The sequence below is a fragment of the Marmota monax genome, unplaced genomic scaffold, assembly GCF_021218885.2.
Source record: "Marmota monax isolate L192 unplaced genomic scaffold, Marmota_monax_Labrador192_F-V1.1 WCK01_AAM20220418_F8-fsc01356, whole genome shotgun sequence".
NCBI classification, from domain to species: domain Eukaryota; kingdom Metazoa; phylum Chordata; class Mammalia; order Rodentia; family Sciuridae; genus Marmota; species Marmota monax.
In genome coordinates this window covers 17,686-24,484 of record NW_026692765.1, presented here as the reverse complement: position 1 = coordinate 24,484, position 6,799 = coordinate 17,686, and the positions used below count along the sequence as shown (strand labels likewise).

The following is a 6,799-nucleotide window of genomic DNA, read 5'->3' as shown; positions in this document are numbered from 1 at the left end:
GATTTTATAATTAACCCATGAGAAATGTGTAGAAGTAGAAAACTGAACCTAGTTAAACTGAGATGCATGGCACACATCCAATTTCAGAAATATATCCCCTCCATGTCTTCATATAATTCATAAATGGCAACCCTTTTAACACCCATTTCCACAAGCAAACTTCAAGACTTTTTCAAGCTCAAATGTCTGTGTATTATAATATTTATGTATTTTTAATCATAAATATGTATAAAATTATTAGCATTTTTATTAAGTATGTTATAAATATAACCTTTTATGTTTATGTGCCACTGATAAAGTTTTTGAGTGTTATGCGTCTATCCCCATTTTTTCTATAAGTTCTGTGGTTGCATGACTTCAAACAGTGTTGTTTTTAGGAACTAGTATGTTATAAAAAAATTGACTATATATGTAAAACAATTACCACATGGTCAGGTTGCAATAAATGTCATCTGCTACCATTGATATTATTGAATTTCTGGTGATTAAATAATACTTGCCATTTTTTAAAAGCTCTTCCCCAATTATGAACTCATTTTTATCCTCATGCTTGGCATGTGGGTTAGATTTCTGATAATACATAAAAGAAAATGCAAATTGTGTGAAGTAATTTGCCCAAGATCCCTGTCAGATATTCAAAGATTTGTTCCTTGTCTTCAAACTTCTGAAAAAAATGTATTTTTTATATTACTTCTAAATATAGACCCAAACAGTATAAAGCAATGTATAAAAAAGAGTGTGGCAATTTAGGAGTCAAAGAAGGATAGAATCAGAAAGTTATTAGTTATGAAAGAATCCTTAAATAAGTGGGAAGAGGAAAAAATCAGTAATTTCAGAATTTGGGAAGAGGAAAAAAATGACACAATGAAGTCAAATGTGTGATCTAAACTCATATCTAGAGATGCAAACAAACAATGAGTAAAATTCTCCAGAGGTAGACAAAAAGGAGTAGTGAAAACTGTGGCGTAATCATGTCCCGCCCAAAAAAGACAGACTCCAGTGAGCTCTGATGAATTTATGCGTGAAAAATGGATCCAGCATCTGATTTTTAAAGAGAAACAGAAAATTGAGATTTTTACTTAAAATTTCTAGGTGTATTTTTGAAAGTTGTAGTTAGTTTTAAAATTGATGACTCATTTTTTAAAAATTTAAATGCTTTTCAGGCCAAAGTTAACACTATAATATGCAACCTCCAGTGAACTGAAAGGTGATACCCAGGCCTGGGGCCCCACACAAAGAAGTTTGAATACTGATGGACACAAAATATGTTATTTATTGTCAGTTTCTGCAAAGACACATTTAAGCAACAAAATATACATTTGTCAACATTTTAGAATTTGTTTTATACATTAACAAATACAATATGCTACCATAGCAATAAATTAAATGTACACTATTTACATTACATAGGTAGTCAGGGTCTACAAATCACCTCCTCACTAAGAGGAAAGAAAGAGACATCATCGTCACAGGGGTCACTTCCAAGCTACATTTCTTAGGTTCTATCACACAGGAATCTCTTCACATGAGGACATCAGCACTCCCTGAGCTGGAGTGTCGAAGGGTAACACCCATGACAGGGGAGAGTTGGCACACATGCTAAAGAGTGGGAAGGGGGTTTCACCCCTCCAAGAAGAAATATCACAAAATCAAAGATGATGGCAATTAAATTCCAGTCTTCCAGCCAAACATCCTGATAAGGTACAGGACAGAGCCACTTTCCCAACAGCCTCTCAGTAGGCAGGACTCTGCTGCCTGTGGCCCTAAGTGGGGGTATCTTCTTCCTCTCAAAGGGGTACATGGCCCAGCTGAAAGGAGAGGGGTGGGAATAGGGGTGGACGAGGGGCTGATGGTAAAACAGATACTGGAACTGGGTAGAGGAATGCCCCCACAGGCCCCCACCAAGCTGCAGGGGCAGCCTTGGCAAACTTCATTGTCCTGCCCTTGACTTTGATAAGGAATAGCTGGAGTGGGGGAGGAGCCATGGGGTCCTGAGCATGGCTGACTGGTCTGGTCCCTTCCAGCCCCTGGAGCTGTAAGATCAACTTGAATCCCCCACCATTCCCCACAATACAGCCGTATCTATAGATTAAGAAACAAATGAAAAAGGTGGCGTTTGAGTTGGCACCTTCTAGGGTCAAGGTAAGGAAAGTGGAACAGGCCATGTCCCGGCTCATCATTTAAACTTAGGTTTTTATTAACCATTTTTCTTTAAGAATAGGAGAAAATTGTGAGAGAGTTTTCTCTTGCCACATTGTCTTAATTTGCAGCAACGAAGCTGAGGGTGGTGAACTGCATCTGTGCCCTGGCCTCTGCCACCTTATAGACTGGAGCTGAAGAGCAGAGGGCACTGAGGAGCAGTTCCCTGGAATCCCTTTCCCTCTCTGTTTTCTTTGTTCAAGCTTCATCACCGATCTTAGAGTCCTTGCAGTCCAACCTAAGAGACAAGCCCTCCTGACAGAAAACAGCATAGACCAAGGACTCACCAGCAGCCTTGGCTGCTGGCACCTTCCAGCCAGTGCCAAGGCCCAGCCACCTGGCCTCCCCCAAACCTGGATCCCTGGAAGTACAGTCACTTTCTCTTTCAGTCATACAAAGGAAAAAAAAAAACAGTGCAAAGGAAAAAACCCCAGTCTGTGAGTTCTAGTCTCAGCTTTGCCATTAGTTGGCAGTGGCTCTACTGGGGCTAAGGTTTCACATTTGGCTCATGACATGGTTGAATAAGATGCTAAAAGAGGACAGAGTGATTGTGCATCAAGACTATGCCCAAAAAACTGAACCATATAATATTTTCTAAGAAATGCCATTTGACATTCATTAGCATAGACAGAAACTCTTGATAAGGCCTTCCATCTCAAGTTTTTCTGCCGCTGTTTTCGAGCATTAGTGGAGCTAGAGACATCTAGGTGCCCAATAGCACCTGCAAAGTATAGTTTCTTCTGTTACTAAGGTGGTCCCCAGAGCCAGAGATATGCCCGGGAGACTTTATTAAATTTGCTAGAGATTATCATGCTTAAGAGAAATAAGCCAATTCCTAAGAAACTGAAGTTGAATGTTCTCTCTGATATGTAAATTTTAACACACAATAAAAGAATACCAGTTCAGTGGTTTAGTCAAAGGAGAATGAAGGGAAAGGAGTGGGAATAGGAAGAGGGAAGACAGTAGAATGAATTGGTCATAATTTTCTATGTTCATATATGAATACACAACCAGTGAAACTCCATGTCATGTACAACCACAAGAATAGAATCCTAAGATATACTCCATGCATGTATAATATGTCAAAATATACCCTACTGTCATGTATACCTAAAAAGAACAAATTAAAATAAGTGAATAAATAATATAGCATCAAACCTTTTTTTTTTTTTTTTTTTTTAAGGACAGCTGAGAGTTTTGGAGAAAGATCTGACCTTCAGATAAACTAGTGAGGTCAGGAGACTATATGAAAGGAATGGATTTGAAAATCATCAGAGGAGACAATTAAGAAAAGGAACGGACCAAGGCCAGAAAAAGTCCATGTCATGGTTATGCTAAAACTAAAAAAAAAAAAAAAAACAATGGATGCTATCCTTCATTTGGAAGTGAGAGAAAATGAAAAGGATCTTCAGTCTCTAATCTTACACAGCCTTAATAACTGACCCACTGCATGGCCTGGAAAGTGTTGAACTTCATAGATGTTAGTTTGAAAATAAGTGATAATATCTTCTCTGTTTCCTTTGAATTGTCACGGGGGTACAATAAAACATAGAAGGATCCTTTGCAAAGTAAAACTACCAAACAAAACAGAGGTAACTTTAAAAACTAAAATTTTCCCAAAGCCTCTAACTTTTTGCCCCATCCTGGGTCAATAAATTCTAGGGTTCCTGGATTAGTTAATTACAAGGGAACACAAAATTGTTCAATGACACTATTGCACAGCAGATTAGAAAAAATTTATTGTCAGGACAGGGAATAAAAGACAAGGTAGACATGAAAATAAATAAGGGGTACAGAAAAATTAGGAGATAAAATGATGACAGAATTTGTGCAGGGATATTATGTACAAGATCTTAGAGCTTTGCTGGGAGATTGAGATATAGAGAAGTTACTGAGTATCAATATAAGATTATGGAGCACTATTTAAAAATTGTACCATAGTCAAACCAGATTTGAGATAACATTGAAAGATCTAGGAATAATTTAAGGAATGTAAGAACTGGAAAGCACATAAAATGTAGCTTTCACCTAGGCTTTTCACAGCATCACCTGGGAAAGACAAGGAAGAAGGCAAAGTCAGGTCCCAAAACGACCTTTCATAGTTCAGCACTCAGTTAAATCTTCTTTCTTTTGCCTGTTGAACAATAATGTACTATGTTACTTCAACTGAAGTTCCCATGGTGAGGGAAAATTCTAGGAAAATATTTCAATATTCATATCAATGTTAATGCTAATGAAAAATTATGATAAAACTGTTTTATACTCAGAAGAGACTTTTCTTCCTACAAAGGACCCGTCTGAGGGCCCCCTTTATGTCTGTTCCTCAGGCTGTAGATGAAGGGGTTCAGCATGGGAGTCACCACCGTGTACATCAGAGCCATGACAGTGTCTTTCACAGTAGAATTATTAGCTGATGGACATAAGTAGAGACCAATAATTGTTCCATAAAACAGTGACACCACAGAGAGGTGGGAGCCACAGGTGGAGAAGACCTAGTAGATACCACGAGCAGAAGGGACCTTGAGGATGGAGGACACGATCTTTGTATAGGACAAAAGAATGAGTAAGAATGGGATGACAGCAAAAATTCCTCCTACAACAAATATCACCAACTCATTAACACGAGTGTCAGAGCAGGCCAGCTTGAGCAGGGCGGATATTTCACAGAAAAAGTGGGTGATCACATTGTCTGCACAGAAGGATAATCTGGGAAGAAGCAGGGTGTGCAACAAGGAATAGAATGTGGTCAGCACCCAGGAAAACACCACCAGGGAGAGACAGAGCTTGGGGCTCATGATGGTGGTGTAGTGCAGCGGGAAGCAGATGGCCACATAGCGGTCATAGGCCATGGCCACAAGGATGAAATTCCCAAGGTGTCCAAAAAAATGAAGAAGTAAATTTGGGTCAGGCAGCCTACATAGGGGATGGATGGAACTTGACTCTGCATGTTCTGTAGCAATTTGGGCATGGTGACACAGGAAAAGCAGAGGTCAGAGAAGGACAAGTTTCTGAGAAACAAATACATGGGTGTGTGCAGATGGGAGTCCAGGCAAATGAGGACAATGATGAGGAGGTTCCCCAGGATGGTGGTAAGATACATGGCCAGGAACAGGGCATAGAATAGGTTTTGGTGCTCGGGCTGGATGGGCAGGCCCAGGAGGAGGAACTCTGAGATGTGAGTTTGGTTTTTTTTCATTATTGTCTGTCTCCAATACCTTTAAGAGAAATAATAAGGTCCTTTAAAAACCCAGTGAAAATGATCATGTTTTTCTCATACACAGTCTTTATGTGTTCTACACTAGTTGATCTCACCATCATCATATTAAGTATCATCTTACAAGTGTCCTTAATTTCTATGATCATGTATTACTGCATCTCACCCTCTTTTAAACATGTCCAAGTAGTCATTCTTTCCTAAACACTTATCTATTTGCTTCTATCACAAAAGGAGTGTTGGATTTTCTCTTACCTCTATTTTCATCCTAAGGAACTATAATTGGTTTCTGATTTATAATATCTTAGAGTGATAGTCCTCAAATATTTTGTTAACCCTATCTTCTTGTAATTCTATGTGTAACCCTAAGAACATCTCATTTATGCCAAATATGTAGATTACCATTTAAATTAAGACAGAGATGTTTCACCCACAGAACTCTGTATGCCATTGCTTAATGGTCCTCTTCCCTTGGATGTATCATCACAAGCATCTTAGGCTCAACAGGTTCCTAATGAAACAGCATGTTGTGTTGTTGCATCCATACTACTCTCCTCCTCTTTTAATCTCTCACTTTTCAGTAAAAGGAATGCAGGATCCAATCAGAAATCTGTGAACTTCACTTCTTTCATTCTTCTCTGTCACCATCAATGCAAATTGAATCTACCACATCCCATATATTCTACATTTTATTCCTCTGCTACTTCCTCTACTTCTTATCACAAAACCACATTCCTAGACCTTTGTGATATCTAATCTCATCTGGACTATTTATTTTATTTTTTTCCACAATCAAAAACTTTAATTGCATTTGTGTTTTAAAAGTAATATAAGCACGTCACACAAACGTAGAAAATAGAGAAAAACAACAAAAGTTCCCATCACCCTAACAGCCCCATCATTCTTTTTTAATTAGTTGTTCAAAACATTACATAGCTCTTGACATATCATATTTCATACATTTGATTCAAGTGGGTTATGAACTCCCATTTTTCCCCCGTATACAGATTGCAGAATCACATCGATTACACATCCACATTTTTACATACTGCCATACTAGTGTCTGTTGTATTCTGCTGTCTTTCCTATCCTCTACCATCCCCCCTCCCCCCCCCTCCCCTCCCATCTTCTCTCTCTACCCCATCTACTGTACTTCATTTCTCTCCCTTGTTTTTTTCCCCTTTCCCTTCACCTCCTCTTGTATGTAATTTTGTATAATGATGAGGGTCTCCTTCCATTTCCATGCAATTTCCCTTCTCTCTCCCTTTCCCTCCCACCTTTCGTCCCTGTTTAATGTTAATCTTCTTAATTATATCAAGATTCAAGTCAGTTCCCTGTTTTCCATACCTTAAATATCCTCCTTCAATATGCTTCATTCACACTGTG

General features: G+C 38.7%; 1 pseudogene; it reads right to left on the bottom strand.

Moving 5' to 3' along the window:
- Positions 1-4,105: 4,105 nt before the first annotated feature.
- LOC124094365 (olfactory receptor 1-like) lies at positions 4,106-6,486 on the bottom strand (annotated as a pseudogene).
- Positions 6,487-6,799: the final 313 nt, after the last annotated feature.